This window comes from Bidens hawaiensis, unplaced genomic scaffold (genome assembly GCF_021521415.1).
Source record: "Bidens hawaiensis isolate Kalapana, Puna unplaced genomic scaffold, B.hawaiensis_p1.1 tig00002265_1, whole genome shotgun sequence".
In the NCBI taxonomy this organism is placed as follows: Eukaryota; Viridiplantae; Streptophyta; class Magnoliopsida; order Asterales; family Asteraceae; genus Bidens; species Bidens hawaiensis.
This window is the reverse complement of record NW_027491120.1, coordinates 3,235,356-3,252,965: the sequence shown is the minus strand read 5'-3', so window position 1 is coordinate 3,252,965 and position 17,610 is coordinate 3,235,356.

Below are 17,610 nucleotides of genomic sequence, written 5' to 3'. Positions count from 1 at the left end.
TCAGCCCGCATACCACGTTCCTTATCTTCAATCAGCTTCCCCTTCTGAGGCTTCAAAAGCTCAAACTTTTTTCTCGTTAACACTCTCCTTCCACACAATCTTCCCTACCCATCTTGCAAAATCATCATCACTTCTATTTATCAATCTCAACGGGCCAAATCTTTCACCTCACACTCAGGTAAGGTGTTAAGCAATCTCAATGCCTTATTAAAATAATGAACCCCATCATATCGCTTAATCGCAAACAACTTTAACTGTTCATCATACAACCAAAAGATAATACCTTTCTTCGATTCAGCATAGCCCTTGATATTGTAGCTTTTCTTGAACATTGTAGGTACCACAAGCTTCTTTGTCTTGATGAACCATTGAGCACAACCTTCTTTCCATCTTGGCTGCTCTTCCCTTTCAGAATCTCCTGACACATTTTCTTCTTGAAATACATTTTGTTGATCAACACCTGGAATGTCGTGCTCAACACTATCATCAACTATCTCTCCTTCCTCTAACTCACTGTCAATCTCTATCTGTTCCCCGATTTTCTCAATCTCACTAGCCGTCAACACATCATCACCCAACTCATCCTCATCATCTACAACCACCACTGTCTCATCACCTGCACTGCCTGACGGACCAGCAGACTCCCCCTGAGATGTAGAAGACCCAAGAATTTGTTCAGTTCTTGGCAACTCACCACCTGCATATTTTGATGCATTGGGATCATCGTCTCTGTCTTGTCTCTTCTTTGTTCTCAGCTCATCACCTTTGCAACTAGTCTCCACCTGAGATGCTAAGAACTGTTTGAGAGCATCAAAGAGTTTACCGTGTTCGATCAGAAGTGAAGACTGAATCTGATTCTCAGCCACGAGCCGTTGAATAGCTTCTGTCTGAATGAGGTTTATCCTTGACTGGTTAGCAACAACTCTTTCAAGTGCTGCAATCCTCTCAGAATCAGACAGGGTGGCATCAAAATCAAACAGCATGTGAGATACATCTTGAGCATAAGGCGGTGGAATTCCCAAGTTTGCTGGAATATCATATGTAAATTAAGTAGTAACCATGGGTGGCAAAGAGACGGATAACCCAGAAGTCGCTACAAGGGTGGATTCGACAAATCTAGCAACCACCTCTGATGGAGTAAGAGTAGGATGTGGCAGAGAAACAATCTCTGGTGCAGACATCTGCACAATAGAAGGAGCTATACTAGATGGTGTAGACACGGCCATCATTGGTACACTCGAGGTTACCGGTAGTTGATCTGACGAAGAGGGAGGTAGCATAGATATACCCGATAACAATGGTGGAGCAAAATGAACAACACTTGAACTTACTCCAGCTCTGGCCCTCTTTGATCTATGTACAAAGCGATACAGCTCATCCTCATAATCTGACTCATTGTCATCAGAATCCTTCTTCCGTTTTCCTTGGATTCTTTCTTGGGCTACAAGAACACGTGGTGCTTCCACAGCATCATCGGTGGAAGAATCAGATAAAGTTTCCTCTGAATCCTCCACGGAAGCGATGGACGGTCCCACGGATGGACCAACTGCAGAAGCGGGCATAGCAGTAACGTCACCCACCGAGGCTTGAATTTCTGTAGGATCAAACCTATCCATATCGAAGAAACCTTGCCCTCCAAAGGTAGCCTCAAGATCAACCTGTTATGTTGGAGTTGCAACAGGATTTACAATAGGAATGTCTTGAATAACAGGTGGCGGTTGAACCACAGGAGGTGGTTGAGGAATAGGAGCTTGTTGAGGTGCTCGATCATTAAATTCATCATCTGGTGGAGCAACGTAAGCAGGATTGGCAAGATACCCAAATAGAGAAGTATGCCTCGGACGTAGCTCAGGCTTGCTACATGCACTAGATGATCGACATTGGGCAAAAATTCTCTTATTGATGCTCTGCACATAAGAAATAGGACGACGTTGTGGCAGATTGGGAGCAACATGATTGAGAATCATCTGTAAGAATCTTGGGTACATAAAAAACCGTTCACGTGCTACTGCGCGTCGCTGACGATCGATCTCATAAAATACCATCTGACTGAAACTGTAAGGGTTGTTGTAAGTTAATGCAGCCATTGCAGATTGCATCGTAGCACCCATACCATCTGAACCAGCCTTGCGACCAGACATGCACACAATCATCACGTGCATCAAGAACCGCCACTGATCTAACAAAAACCCCTTTCGTCTTTGAGAATCCTCAAACGGACCTGAATACCCCATACGAAGAAACGCACCATTTCTGAAGGTAGCCGAAAACTCAGTAGGGTTCTGAGTCGTCTCAACCCCAAACTATAAAGCTTCCCTGATCTGTACCACTTGATTGTTGACAGTAGCACGCATCACTGGAGGTTCAAACCGACAATCATATTCAACTGTCATCCAGAAGTTATCTATATTCGGTAACGATATCGGTAGAGTAGTTGTAATGGGATGAAAGATGCGTGAGCGAATAAGAAACGAAATGATCTCACGAAAGTCATTAGCTTCTCGACCATCCGTCCAAAGTGACATACATGTTGTGACCTGGAAAGAACTGTCTCTTATCATCTCCTCCTTCATCACCACCTGTACCACCAGCACCAGCCACAGCAGCCATATCTGCAAACCAAACGGGCTAAGTTAGATCTCAGAAGTAACAGTTCTTAACTTCGCTGTTCTACCAGTAGCGAAGTTAAGATGTAGCGAAGTTGTTAACTTCGTTGGACATAGGACTTAGCTTGTTGTGAAGAGTCCTAACACGTAGTGTAACAGGGTTACAATACCCAAGCGAAGATGACACCACTGGAATCCAAATTTTATGCAGCGAAGTTCCTGTTTTGGCGAAGTTCCTTCGTTGGAGAAGTTGTAGTTAACTTCGCCGTAACCCTAACTTCGCCGCATAAATGGCGCATCATGAACACCCAGTTAAGATGAAGAATGGCCAATCAGAGAGTGATTATATGAATAGGGTATTGCGATTAAGATTTCGAATAACTTATTTATATCAAAACAAACTTAACACGAACTGACAAAGGTGTGTTAAGGGTTTTATACTAAAATCGAATTAAAACTGACATTGTGTAACACATTGATAATCGAGTGACACAAATTATGCAACAAGAGAACTTGAGGAACCTTAATTGCTGAAGAAAAACAGATTTGGAAGATGTTGATTCAAAGCTAAGTTCGCCGAGGGTTTAAGTCTAAAAGATTTGACCAAAAGTTTGACCTTGAAGGTCTTTTATACTGTCTATGAAACCCAGTGGCGAAGTTGTGTTAACTTCGCCCAATTGATAAGTTCGCTTATTTGATAAGTTCGCAACAGTGGATTAAGTTACATTTTCACAAATCGATCAAAAATGAGTAACCAAGATGTTAAAGAAGATAAACCATAAGACAAACTTCATAATAAAAATTAAAAGAGAAAGGGATCAAATTTCAGTCTTGTAGAGCCCAACATGTTTTTAGAAAAGATCCAAACAGGAATCATACTGATTAAGAGGCTATCACACAGATCCATGTTCAGCGGTATTATGACATAGAGAAACAGGTTGTAGGCAGGTATAAAACATAGTATGGTTTTCATTGCTTCTGTGATACGGATTAGGTTCAATTAAGCTCAATATTTAGATGAACATCACATGAGAGATTGTGATGCTTCCTGTCTATTCTCAAGGCGTATTTGGCTTTCCCCAGGTCACCCCGATTTGACTTCGACCCGTTGTGTCTGATCTATCAATATTCACGTGTTGACTTTCCGAGTCGTCTTTCCGACCTTTCTGAGACTTTGAATATACTTTCTCTATAGTTAGTCGATGTCTCTTTCTTGATACTTGACAACGGATAATCTTCGTAGGCTTAATAATAATAAGTAATTTTTTTTAATAATAATACAACTGCAAGTCCCGAATCTGGATCACTGCAAAAACATAATACTATCTTCACGGGGATCAAGACACTCATGGGCTCGTGTATGACTGGGTAATCACTTTTCTGCCTATCATTCGGAGAGATATATGTGGAGACATGAACATTCCATAATGACTCTCCACAGTAAATCGAGTAGATTTAGTTTGTATCACTTCTACTTTTACGCACCATAGAAAGCTACCATAACATACAATGATTGTGCTAGAGTCTTTTAGGCTTAATTACTTCACCGGTTAGTCACACAAAATCAGTTTATCTATCACTTTCCAAGGTTGGATCAATTTTCACTTTTAACACCAATATTGAAACTTCTTGCGAAGTTATAGACTAAAAAAGTATATCATTTCCCTAAAAAAAATTTAAATTCAAACGCCCCGATCAAGTCAAATTCTTTAGGTAAACGACTATCCTGAAGATCAAGTGGATCAGCAGGACCAACCACATACGAATATGTGTCCCTCCGACTAAGTATGAACGACTAATTTTCAGCGAAGTAATAAAAACTCATCATAAACCGCCCCGGTTGCTTTCAGTTATCTGGTTAATGGTTATCCTTATAGTCTACACGTAGATGTAAGGACCAAACATATTCAGGAATATGTCTGTCAAACTTGAGCAACCGAAATAGTTTTCAGCGATAGTGATGTTTTTTTTTAATAAAAACATATGGAAAACAAGGTTACTCGGGATTGATCATCCCATTAAGCTCAATAAGGTTTTGAAAACGAGATCGGTCAAACGCTTTTATAAAAAGATCGGCAAAATTATCCAGTGAATCAACCTTTTCAAGCACAATTAATTTCTTCTCAGCACAATCCCGTATGAAATGATGACGAATGTCAATATGTTTAGTTTTACTATGTTTAACGGGATTGTTAGTTACTGAGATTGCAGCATTGTTATCAATGCAAATAGGAGTTTGAGTGAAATTCAGACCATAATCGCGCATTTGTTGTTGTATCCATAAAACCTGGGAGCAGCAGTTCGATGTTGCCATGTATTCTAGTTAGCATGTGGATATGGCTACAGAGGTCTGCTTCTTGTACTGCCACGACACCAATCTTCCTCCAAGAAACTGACATCCACCGGTTGTTGACATCCTGTTCTGATTGCATCCTCCATAGTCAGAGTCGGTGTATGCTACAAGATCCAGTTCTCCTCCTTTTGAGTACCAGAGACCCAACTTAGGCTTTCCTTTAAGATACCGCAAGATCCTCTTCACTCCGTTCATGTGCGATTCCTTGGGGTTGGCTTGAGAACGAGCATAAAAACAAAATGCAAACATAATGTTAGGTCTAGAAGCAGTTAGATACATCAAAGAGCCTATAATTGCCCGATACTGAGTGGGATCCACATCTTCATCACTGTCGGAATCAGCGCCAAGTTTATGGTTGACGCAGATTAGAGTGTCAAACGAGGCACTATCGTCCATCTTAAAGCACTTAAGCACATCGTGAACATACTTAGTTTGATGGATGAACATGCCATCCTTCTTCTGATCTACCTGTAAGCCCAAAAAGAAAGTTAATTCACCCATGGCGTTCATCTCAAACCTTTTCTTCATGACTACTTCAAACTCTTGACACATAGAAACTCTTGAGGCAGCAAAGATAACATCGTCCACATAGACCTGGACGAGAAGAAAATCACCCCCTTTTCTCTTTATAAACAAGGTACTGTCGATCTTCCCTCTCTCAAACCCATTCTCTAGCAAGTAATCTGATAGAGTTGCATACCAGGCTCGTGGTGCCTGATGTAGGCCATATAATGCTTTGCTGAGCTTGTACACATGATCAGGAAAATCTGGGTCAAGGAAACCTGGAGGTTGTTCGACATATACCACTTCATCGACTTTTCCATTAAAAAACGCACTTTTAACATCTAGCTAAAACACTTTCATCTCTTTGTGTGCATCAAATGCCAGGAACAGTCGAAATGCCTCCAATCTTGTCACTGGAGCAAACACTTCGTTGTAATCGATTCCTTCTTGTTGATTAAACCCTTTAACTACCAATCTTGCCTTGTTGCGAATTATTCCTCCCTTCTCATCTCTCTTACACTTGAATACCCACTTCGTACCAATAGCATTCACATCTTGTGGTTTTTCAACTAACTGCCATACTTCCATTTTTTCAAACTGTGCCAGTTCTTCCTGCATGGCTTAAACCCATGAGCTATCCTTCAGTGCCATTTGATAATTCTTTGTTTCAATATGACTGATGAAACATGCATACAAGCATTCATTTATAATACCAGTGTCTTTAATGCTTGCATACACACATGTGTTTTCATCCAAACTTCTTCTAGTACGCACACCATCAGAAGGATTACCTATCACATTTTCCAAATGATGATTCTTGTGAATCTTGGTAGTTTGTACAGGACCAATTTCCAAATCATTCTCAAGATTTGAAGAGAGTTCATCTGAGTGGTGTTGAGTGTGAAATGGATTGAAGAAATCATCTTCAGTCGAGACAGCTGGAGTTTCAACCGCACTTGACGTGATAGGTTGATTTTCATTATATTGGGGATGTTGCACAATTGCCACTTCTTCATCTAACAGCATCTAAGTGGCCATCTTCTCATCTATGTCTGTAAAATCCAAGTAAGGCATATTAAAAGATTTGAATAACTTATCATAGTCGAAAGCCTCTGTTGGTCCCATGCTAGGCCTTGGTGATTTGTAACTAGTAATGTCAGTGTTACAGACCACCCAACCTTGTTGTTCGATAAGTTAAAGACTCTTCTGTTAGGTGTCCCTACAACGTAGCCAACCAAAATACCTTCGTCAGCTTTCTCACCAAATTTTGAGTTAGTCTTTAATATCGAACATGGGGACCCGAAAGGCTCAAGACCTTTCAAATTTGGCTTTCTACCATGCATAAGTTCATAACAGGTTTATTTAATCTTTTAACAGTTAAAACACGATTAAGGATACAACAGACCGTAGCAACAGCCTCGGCCGAGAACACCACGGGAAGTTTAGTGCCTGCCAGCATAGTCCTGGCGCCTTCGATTAGAGTTCTGTTCTTCCTTTCAGCTACTCCATTTTGTTGCAAAGTATATGTTGCGCTATACTGATGTTCAATCCCTTTCTGTAAACAAAACATCTCCATTTGGTAGTTCTTGAACTCCGTTCCATTGTCACTTTTGATGAACTTTACCTTTCTCCCAACAATATTTTCCACTTTGGTAATCAAGTTAATTACCAACTGAACCGTTTCATCTTTTGCCTTCAGAAAATAAACCCATGAGTACCGCGAGTAATCGTCAGTTACTACCAAACAATACGACGTTCCTCCCAGACTCTTGACGTTTATAGGACCAAAAAGATCCATGTGGAGTAAATCCAAAGTGCTGACAATTGAGTTGACCCTCTTGGAGTGATGTGGCTTATTGTGCTATTTTCCTTTCTTGCATGACAAACATTGGTCTTAAAAATTGAATTTCTTCAATAGGAATCCAAGTACCAGCCCATTCTTGACAATGAATATGACCCATTCTTCGATGCCACAATTCTGACTCAGACTCTGTTGCTTTTAACAGAAGACACGACTCTTCCGTTGCCATCTCAGTTGATCGCATGTCCATTACGTAAGTGTTCTTTTCTCTTTGATCTTTCATCACAACCCAGGTTTCAGGGATCTTGAAACCAGGTAAAGCACGAGTGCCTCAACTTTTGTAAAATGTACGGTATATTCTTTGTCGCAGATCTGAGAGACACTTAAGAGATTATGTTTTAACTCTTCTTCAAAATTGACCTTTTCCAACTTGATTCTCCCATTAGTAACAGTACCAATGCCGGTAATTTTCCCTCCACTTTCTCCTGCAAACCCTTCCTCCTTGAACAGTCTTCCAATCACGTAATAATTTCTTGTTACCAGTCATGTCCCGGGAACAACCACTATCTACAACCCACAAGTTGTTTACAGTCCTACTCGACTGTTCCTGCACAATTAAAGAGAATAATTAGAAGCGGGGGACCCAAGACCTTTTGGTCTTGGGTTGATCAAACCTATTGGCAGACATCCAATTCCTTGGTTGTCCAAAGTTCCTATGAGAAGCGTTACTGTTTGATCTGAATGGAGAGTTTCTAGAACATTTATTATGATGCCATCCATATATCCTTGATTTTATCGCACCAATTGATTCATAGTTACCTGATCTGTAATTAGTTGAGAAAAACCGAGGTTGGTTTCTTTGAAATCTTGTATTAGTCCAACGATTTAGGTTGTTTGAGTTAGTATTTTTACCACCATCAGATTTAAAGTGTGTTTTAATCTCGGTATTAGTTGGCTTCATATTATGATGCCATCCATATATCCTTGATTTTATCGCACCAATTGATTCATAGTTACCTGATCTGTAATCAGTGTATCCGATTCCCCCTTTGTTGCTTGGGAAACGTTGAACACTAAGAATGTGATTGAGAACCACATAAGAATTTCTAAATTGCTCAATTTTCCTATTCAGTTCCACCACTTTTACTTGGTAATCAGCTCTCTGTTTGTCCTTTTCAGCTATCAGTTTGGTCTTTTCCTCTACAACTTCATAGCTAAGATCAATTACTTGTATCTTTTCAGCTAGGGTAGCATTAAGGCTTCTTATATATTTTTCACTAGCTTTTATTTTTACCGAATAACTATTTTCTTTAGTTTTAGAATAGTGATATTCTTCTTTTAATTCTTTTAATTCAGTATCCAAACTAACAAACTAATCGGTTAAAGCTGTCAATTGATCAGACAGTTTTTCACATTGTCCACAGTGAGTTTCAGAACATACCTCTGATAGCTGATCATTCACTTCTGTCATGTATGCTTGATTCTCCACTAACTCTTGATCACATCTTCTAGTCTCAATATTTACCAAGTTTTCCTGCTCAATAACTTCCTCAACTTGTATATTCCAGTTTTACACCATAGCCTTGATTTCATTTCCTCCTCGATTCTGTTTAGTAGTCATGTTCTGAATTCGTTTGACTTTCTCATTTGTACACTCTCTAGCAAAGTGGCCATTCTGTTGAAAGTTGTAGCAACAAACCTTTGACTTGTCGAACCCCGGTCTCTCTCCAACGAACTTTCTACCTGTTTTCTTCATAAACCTCTTTACCCTTCTTACAATCATTGCCATTTGCCACTGCAGATCCATTTCTTCCATGTCATCTGCATCTATCTGATCATAGTCTTCATCCAAGGTTGTAGGATCTACTATTTTTCCCTTAATGTAATTCTCATATGAGGCAATGAAGGAGGCATAAAGAGCAAATTGTTGCTCAGGTGACTTTACACTCATAGGCATCTGTGAGTAACTCTTGCTAGATGCACTGGTTGAGGAATTTCCAGTTGAGGACTGAGGTTTTGACGAACTAGTTCCACCCGCTACAAAGCATATGTCCCCATCTATATTCATCACCACATCACCATCTTGAGTAGAGTTTGGTTCACCTCTTGAGTAATACGCAGTCGTTTCGGATTTAGAGCTTGAATTTGGAGACCCTTTTGCACCATACATTACCGGATCCTGAACCTGATCAGTAGGAGTCTCTTTTCTTATCATGTTGAGCTCATAATTACGTAACTTATTGACCACTGTTTCCAACTCGAAAGTTTCAAAATCTTTATCATCTTGTATCAAGACTGTGTATATTTCTCATTTGGGCGGTAGAGCATCCAATAGTTTTTCTACAATCTCTGTCTTTGTGTATTTGATGGTGTAATTGTTCAACTCAGTCATAAGGTGATAATATCTTGTAATTATATCATCAAGCGATTCATTCTTAAGGTACTTAAACACTGAGAATTGAGTTTTCAACAGTTTTGACTTTGAATTACGAATTCCAACGTTTCCCTCATAGCGATTCTCTAGTGCTTCCCACAACTCTCTAGCGGTCTTGTACTTTTTGAAGGTACGGAGGATCTCTTGAGGTAGTGCCATTGTTATAGCAGCTAATGCTTTACTTTCTGCTTCATACATTTTCTTTTCATCATCCTCCATCTTATTGTATTTCTTAAGTTGTTCACGACCTTCAAACGCAGTAGTCGGTGGAATATACCCATCTTGAATACAGACCCACATCTTTGCATCTTCATATTTTACATACTGTTTAAACCTATATTTCCATGCAACGAAATCAGTTCCTTTCAGAAGTTTTGGAGCTTTAGTTGCTGAACCAGCTTCAACCTCCATCTTTACCAGTTCTGTGATGTTTATCGAAGTCATACTTGAACGAAACAAGACCTATAATCCAAAGACAATAAACTGTGAACAGTAAGCAGCGAACTTATGAGAACTTCGCTACTAACCAACTTCGCCTTGGCCCCAACTTCGCTGACCTTAAAACTTCGCTGAACTTACAACTTCACTGACCTTTAAACTTCCTTAAACTTACAACTTCGCTAAACTTACAACTTCGCTCACCTTATAAGTTCGCTGAAACCCTATATCTTCGCTAAAACCCTATTATCGTTTGACGGCAACTTCGCCAGATGAACGGCATGTTTTGCAGGTTTGAAACATCTGATTTTGAAGGCTGTGAGAGTGATGGGAGGGTGCAATTAATGAGTATAGTAGAGAAACTGACAAAGGAGCGGTGTTTCAACGTAAAACAGTTCCGTGAATGGTCTAACGGAACAATTTTAACACTCGTGTGATAATCCCGAACCACACAATCACGAGCAAAATGCTCGGATACTAATTGTAGGTTCCCATCCGGATCTACACAGGAGTATCTCGTAACACGAGGGTGCGGAATCCCCTACGTATACGATACGAGTGCAAACACGATAAACACGTAAACACACGAATGTAAAAGGTTACTTGTTATATTGCAATGACCAAAAGACACAAAACAGGTAACACTTTGGTTACACAATACTGCCGTCAAAAAGTTGTTTCAAATGAGTCGAAGTTAGGAAATATATAGCACGACAACTTTGCCTAACATGCTAGGTGAACTTGTCCTAACTTCCCTTCCCAAGTTCGCTAGACACTAACAGCAAAACTAACACGTTCAACATAATACGAACAATTTAACGATTACAGACACAAATAAACACAAGATAATGAACTACTGGCATTATGCACCAACAACGATACTGACCCGCACCCAAAAACTAACTCTTACAACTAGTTTCCAACTAAACCCGACAACTAATTAACCAAAATAAAGTAAAAAACTAACACTACAAAGACATAAAAATTACAAGAATATAAGAAACCATACCTTTGAGTGATGCTAAACGAGGATTAAAGTTGCAAAAAGTTAGAATTTAAGTGTGTGTAAGTGAGTTGATTGGTGAAGATTGGGTTAAAATTAATGGTGGGTTATGATAATATGATGATTTTAAGGTTTAATTTGGTGAAAAATGGTAAAAAAGTGGTGGATTTGGTGAAGAATGGGGATAGGGTTTGTGGGTTTTGGGTGAGGGAGAAAGAAGGTTTTGAAATTTGGGTGAAAAATTGATATAATATGGTGTAAAATCTTTAAAAAAATATGATATTGACATTGATAATCGCACCGCGTGGCCTATGTGTTACTTGTGGTTGCGGCGCGCGGCACTCTTTGGCCGACCACTTTCTCCTCCGCGTCGTGCGACCTTGGTCACATATCCCCGTCGCACGGCATGGCGGGGTGTTCTTAACAGACAGTTTTGAACGTTTGAAGCCTTTTTGCCTTGGAAAAATTTTCAAGAAATTACCAAGTGTTTTTATGCCCAATTTATGTCATTTTTACGTGTGAAACTTACCTGGAACTTTTGAATTCTTGTCAAATCCTCTCTTCCTGATGGTGATGATTATTTGAAACGAATTGACAACGACGCAAACAAAACTACAAAAAACTAGTGTTAGTGACACAAAGAAAATAAGATAAAATGAACTATACAAACTCTACACTTGAGTTTCAACTCAAGAACCCCTTTGATGATTAATTCGATGGATCGAGAAGAGTTTCCTCCACCTTGATTGATTCCTCTGACCCTCCAAGATAATGCTTTAAACGTTGGCCATTTACATTCCACGAAGTTCCATTGTCTGGATTCTCTAGCTCCACCGCTCCATACGGAAACACTTCCTTCACCAAATACGGTCCCGTCCACTTTGATCTCAATTTTCCTGCAAATAACTTCAAACGAGAGTTAAATAATAATACTTTATCACCTTTCTTGAAGTTTTTACCAACCTTTAAACACCGATCGTGCAACACATTCGTCTTTTCCTTGATATCCAACGATCGAGAATATGCCGCATCACGAAGTTCCTCCAACTCATGAATTTGAAAATATCTCTTCCTTGCGGCATCAGTAAGATCAACATTAACCGTCTTCATTGCCTAAAATGCTCGGTGCTCTAACTTAACGGGAAGATGGCATGCTTTACCATAACTAGCATAAACGGTGTAGTACCCAACGATATATTATACGCGGTTCTGAATGCCCATAGTGCGTCATCCAATTTATCCGACCAATCTTTCCGACTTATTCCCACCTTTTTCTCCAAAATTCTCTTCACCCCTCTATTTGCATTCTCGACTTAACCATTTGTTTGACGATTGTTAGTGCACGGTTTTGGCGTCTCGAATCTTTGTATTTATCGTGTTGTAATTTATTATTATAATGAAAAGATATTTATCTTTAATAGTTAGTTCGTTAATGTAAGGCTAATTCGTTAAGGATGTTTAACGAATTAGCTAGTTTGTTTGATGTAACACCCATTCGTTAAGGATGTTTAATGAATGGGCTGATAGTTCGTTATGTATTTTCCCATTCGTTATGGAATGTTGACGAATGGGGCATAACGAATTAATGATTCGTTATGTTTCCTTATTGAGTCTGTAATGTTAACGAACTGGACTCCATTTCGTTACGGGATGTGTAATTAATTGGGTCCATCGTCTATATATAGAGGTATTAATCTTTTACTTAATACACATAATACAATTAATATATATCTATCTCTTATAATAAAAGACTACCACTTTTGCCACTTGTCAATCTCATAGCCCTGCTCACATTTTTTTCAAACAATTTCAATATATGGTCCTTTATCTTTTAAGTCACTTTAATATATGAATGCAATATTTTAATTAAATATAAAGCCTAACTGATTCATTCATTAACATTAATGATGAAATATGAAAATATCAAAATTGAAGTTGCAAGTGTGTTAGAATAAAATTTTAAAATCATGGGTAATTGCAAATTAAAGAAAATAAAAGTGCATCATTGTTGAAGAATTGGGATTTGTATGGTAAACTTCAAATTGTTTTTAAATTGGGATTCGACAACGTTGCATAACTTTTTATATAAGATTGGTTTCAAATTTGGTATTAAAATTTTCTCATATGCATTTGAACAAAGGAAAATGTGTATTTTCTTAATTTTCCCCAAAAAATTTGTATAAATATTACAATCACGAAGAATACTTAATTACTTATTATATATACATATCTTGGTGCTTTGCATTAAATCATTGAATTGAATATTATAATTATAATTCATATGTATAACGATTTGCTATATGAACTATCTATCATTTATTTATATGACTTTTTTTTGTGTAGTATAAAGGGTTTTAGCAATAAAAAGATCAATATTTAGTTTTTAATATTTCTTCCAAAAGTCGACCAAAATGCTTCAGAAACATATATATTTATGACTTGATTTATACTTTTTTATACATTTAAATATATTTGTATAATTTTAATTATGTAATTTTAATGTAAATTGTAATTATATTAACAATATATGATCATTTTTTTGACAGTATTTCAATTAATGGTTAAAGTTTAAAATTTTCATTAATTACCCGTGTAATACACGGGCCTCAAACTAGTATATATATATATATATATATATATATATATATATATATATATATATATATATATATATATATATATATGGTTAGTTTCATTTAAGAACTCTAAAAAAGTTAAGGACTATTAGGAACTCTATAAAACCAAACATTTTTTTAATTTTTTTATATATTAACATTATTTAAGAGTAGTTTTATAATATTTTATATAAAATTTTTTGATTACATATATTAATCATAAGCTTACACATGTGTAAATTAATGTACTAACAAATTTACATAAGTGTAAAACTAAACATAGATATGTATATAAACTAATTTTTAAACCTGAACTCGTAAGTATAGATATAATACATGATGAAGCTACACTCAAATAACATTAACATACAAAATTTTTTTATAAAAAACGTTAGTTTTCAAGGGTTCTTTCAAGTTCTTAAATAATTTAACAGTTCTTTAATGATACTTATCCTATATACATATATATATATATATATACATATATATATATATATATATATATATATATGTATGTAGGGAATGGATCATGTGAGAAGTGCGAGAAGTCAATCTCAACCATTGATTATCCCCTGGTTGTTCAAAGCATTAATTTCCCTAATTACTCCTAGATTATTCTTCATATTAAATCTTGTAGAAAGTTACAAATTTTAGAAAAGATAAATTGACTTTTATATAAGAAATCCATTAGAATAAATTTATTGAAATATAAATGTGAGAAAATTTTTTACATTCATGGTTTCATAAGATTTATTTGAATTTTCTTTTATGTACCTACATATTAAAATAAATGTATATGTTGGTGAATTGTAATTACTTGATCACGTACACAAGTGACATTAATCTACATATAGCTCATGTTTAATTATACAAATTGTTAGTTATTTTTATTTTTATCAAAATGTAACTCGTATTACAAACATTACTTATTTTTATCTACATAAATTTTGTTTCTTTTGTTTTCACCAACACATAACTAATATTCACCTACACATAACTCGTATTCACCTACACAGATTGCGAGTTCATTTTTTTTTCACCTACGTATAAAGAATATTCACCTACACATAACTCGTATTGCCTACACATAAAATATAGATTATAGAATAATTTAAATAAAAATAATAACATGGTGTGTTCCTACGTTGCGAATATTTTACAAGTGTAGGTTAATATATTAATTGTATGTGATATCATGAACATGTTTTGTTTGTGTAGGTTAATTTTGTGATATGCGTAGGTAAATACAAATGGGTAGGCTATAACATGAAGTAATGAAATTTGTATATATAGGTTAATATTCTGATTTGTGTAGGTTACCATGAACTAGTTATGTGCATGTATATTAATATTGTGATATGTGTAGGTGATAATATGAACTAGTTATTTTTTATCTGTAGGTTAATATTATGATTTGTGTAGGTATTTGTTTTTATGATGGTTAATGTAATATTTCTATAATATGAGTATGGTGGTTTTGTTTTATGTATTTTTTGAAGATTAAATCAAATTAAAAAATAATAATAAATGTATTGTCGTTTGTAACTTAACATTAATTAGTATTAGTTACAAAAATAAACTCCTAAACTTTTTACTAGTTACTTCTACAATTAAATAATCCAAAATTAAATAGAAAAATTTTGATTGGTTAGAATCTCTTCTCGCACTTCTCAACATAAAAACACTTCTGAAATGATCCAAATCCTATATGTGTGTGTGTGTGTATATATATATATATCAACACTAATTAAGAATATAACAATGAACTAGATCCTAGATCTACGATTGATAAGCAATATTGTCAAGATCTGAATCGTATTTAACAAGTGGTATCAGAGCTTTCGGTTGTTCTGAATGCTCTTGATTAAGTTTAATTCAATCAGTAATTAAAGATTTGTTAATTAGTTATTGGAACATCTGTAAGTTTATTAAAATTCATTTGAATTTTGGTGGTTTTTGATAATTATGGATTGATGTTGATCGATATGTGTTTTAGAGGGTTTAATGTATGATTGTGTGGATTAAATTGAGACTTTGAATGGATTTGGATTGGATTTGTGTGTTTACGGAACATAATTGATTTTGGCTTGATTTTGGTTTGATTTGGTCGATTGAGGTTACGGGATCAAAGTTACGAGATTCGCGAGTTGAATACAAGTATTTTTGGATTTGATTTGTTTAATTTGGTTTAGAATTGAGTGTGTATTACAGATTTAAGGGTTGTTGAAGATTTGAAGATTTAAGGCGATTCTGGAAAATTTCAAGATTTCTAGAAATTGGCTTGAAGATTTGAAGATCTTCATCCAGTGCTTGAAGATTCGTTAACAACTGTAATTCGTTACAGTCAATTCGTTAACAATCTTGATTCGTTACTCTTGATTCGTTAGACACGTGGTCTAATTCGTTAGTCCCTTCTAACAAACTTGTACCACGTGGCAAAGTTTGTTATAACCGTTTAACTGTCTAACAACCTTGTTCATTAGATACTGTAGCAAATATGTCATCCTCATTCGTTACTCATTCGTCTTTGTTTCATCACTTTGATTCATCAATTTATTCGTCTACTAATTCATTATAATTCTGATTCGTTAGTGACGTGTCGTTGAGTCGTTACTAACTCGTTATAATCTAATTCGTTATGACACTGTTCCTCGTTCGTTATTCAGACAACAACTAATTCGTGTCTTTGGTTCCTTATTCATATTTAGTTCGTATTTGTTACTGTTCATAGTTCGTTATCTATTTTTCACTTTTAACCCTTGGAGTTTGAATTTTTGATTAAATTTGAACTTGTTTGCTTACAATGGTTGGTTTTTATGCATTGGAATCTCAAAACACACTAACGCAAAAAATGTTACATTTGGATGCCGAAATTAGATCTCACTCCAAATGTCCTCGACTGATGAAGTTTAGTGATTTGCAAACTGGGAACCACGGTTTCGAGCACATCTTGGTTCTGTTAATCCTGATTGCTCCTATTGTCTTAATTAAGTGGGTACTGTACCAATGATTGGTGATGCGACGACTAGTTTTACTCCTAAAGATTTTTCACAGTATTCCCAAGAAGAGAAGAAGACTTTAGAAATTGAGACTAAAGCATACTCCACTCTCACTATGGCTTTACCTGATAATATATTCCATCAAGTTGGGAGTATTAAGATATGTGCTTCATTATTCCAACATGTTAAAATGAGAAGTATGAGAAATACTGAAGAAAGCAAAAAGGTAATATTGAAGTTTCAATTTCGAAACTTTAACTTATTGAAGGAAGAGACTGTTGCAGAAATGACTACAAGGTTTAATCATCTTATCGCTGAGATGGTTAAGTTAAAAATGGAACCAGATGAAAATGATAAAATTGACACTGTAAAGAACGGATTACCTGCTTCATATTCTACTTTTCTTATGGTATTAAAAAAAATAATTATTTCTAAAACGAAGATTTGACGGCTTTAGAGTTTATGCAAAAGAATGAAGCTAGAGAATATGATTTAAAGTGTCAAAAGTCATCAAAAGAAGCTCAAGATTCGTCTTTCTATAAAGGAAGTATGCCCTTAAGCAGTACTACAGCTCCGGTTACTGCTTTTCTCACTCAAAACGCAAATGCGGGATCTTCAGCTTGTAGTGATCCAAATACATGTTTTATGAAATCTGGGTACACTGGAAACATTGGGAAATCTGGTGGATCTTTTACTATAAACAATTACACTCCACTACCAAACGTGAACATCAAAGAAGTTGATATAACTTTTCATTCTTTGTGCTTTTATGACTTCGTATGAGAATCTGGTGGGTAGTAAAATCGCAACGCGTGAATTAACTGATGAAGATTATGATCAAGTAGACCCTGATGATT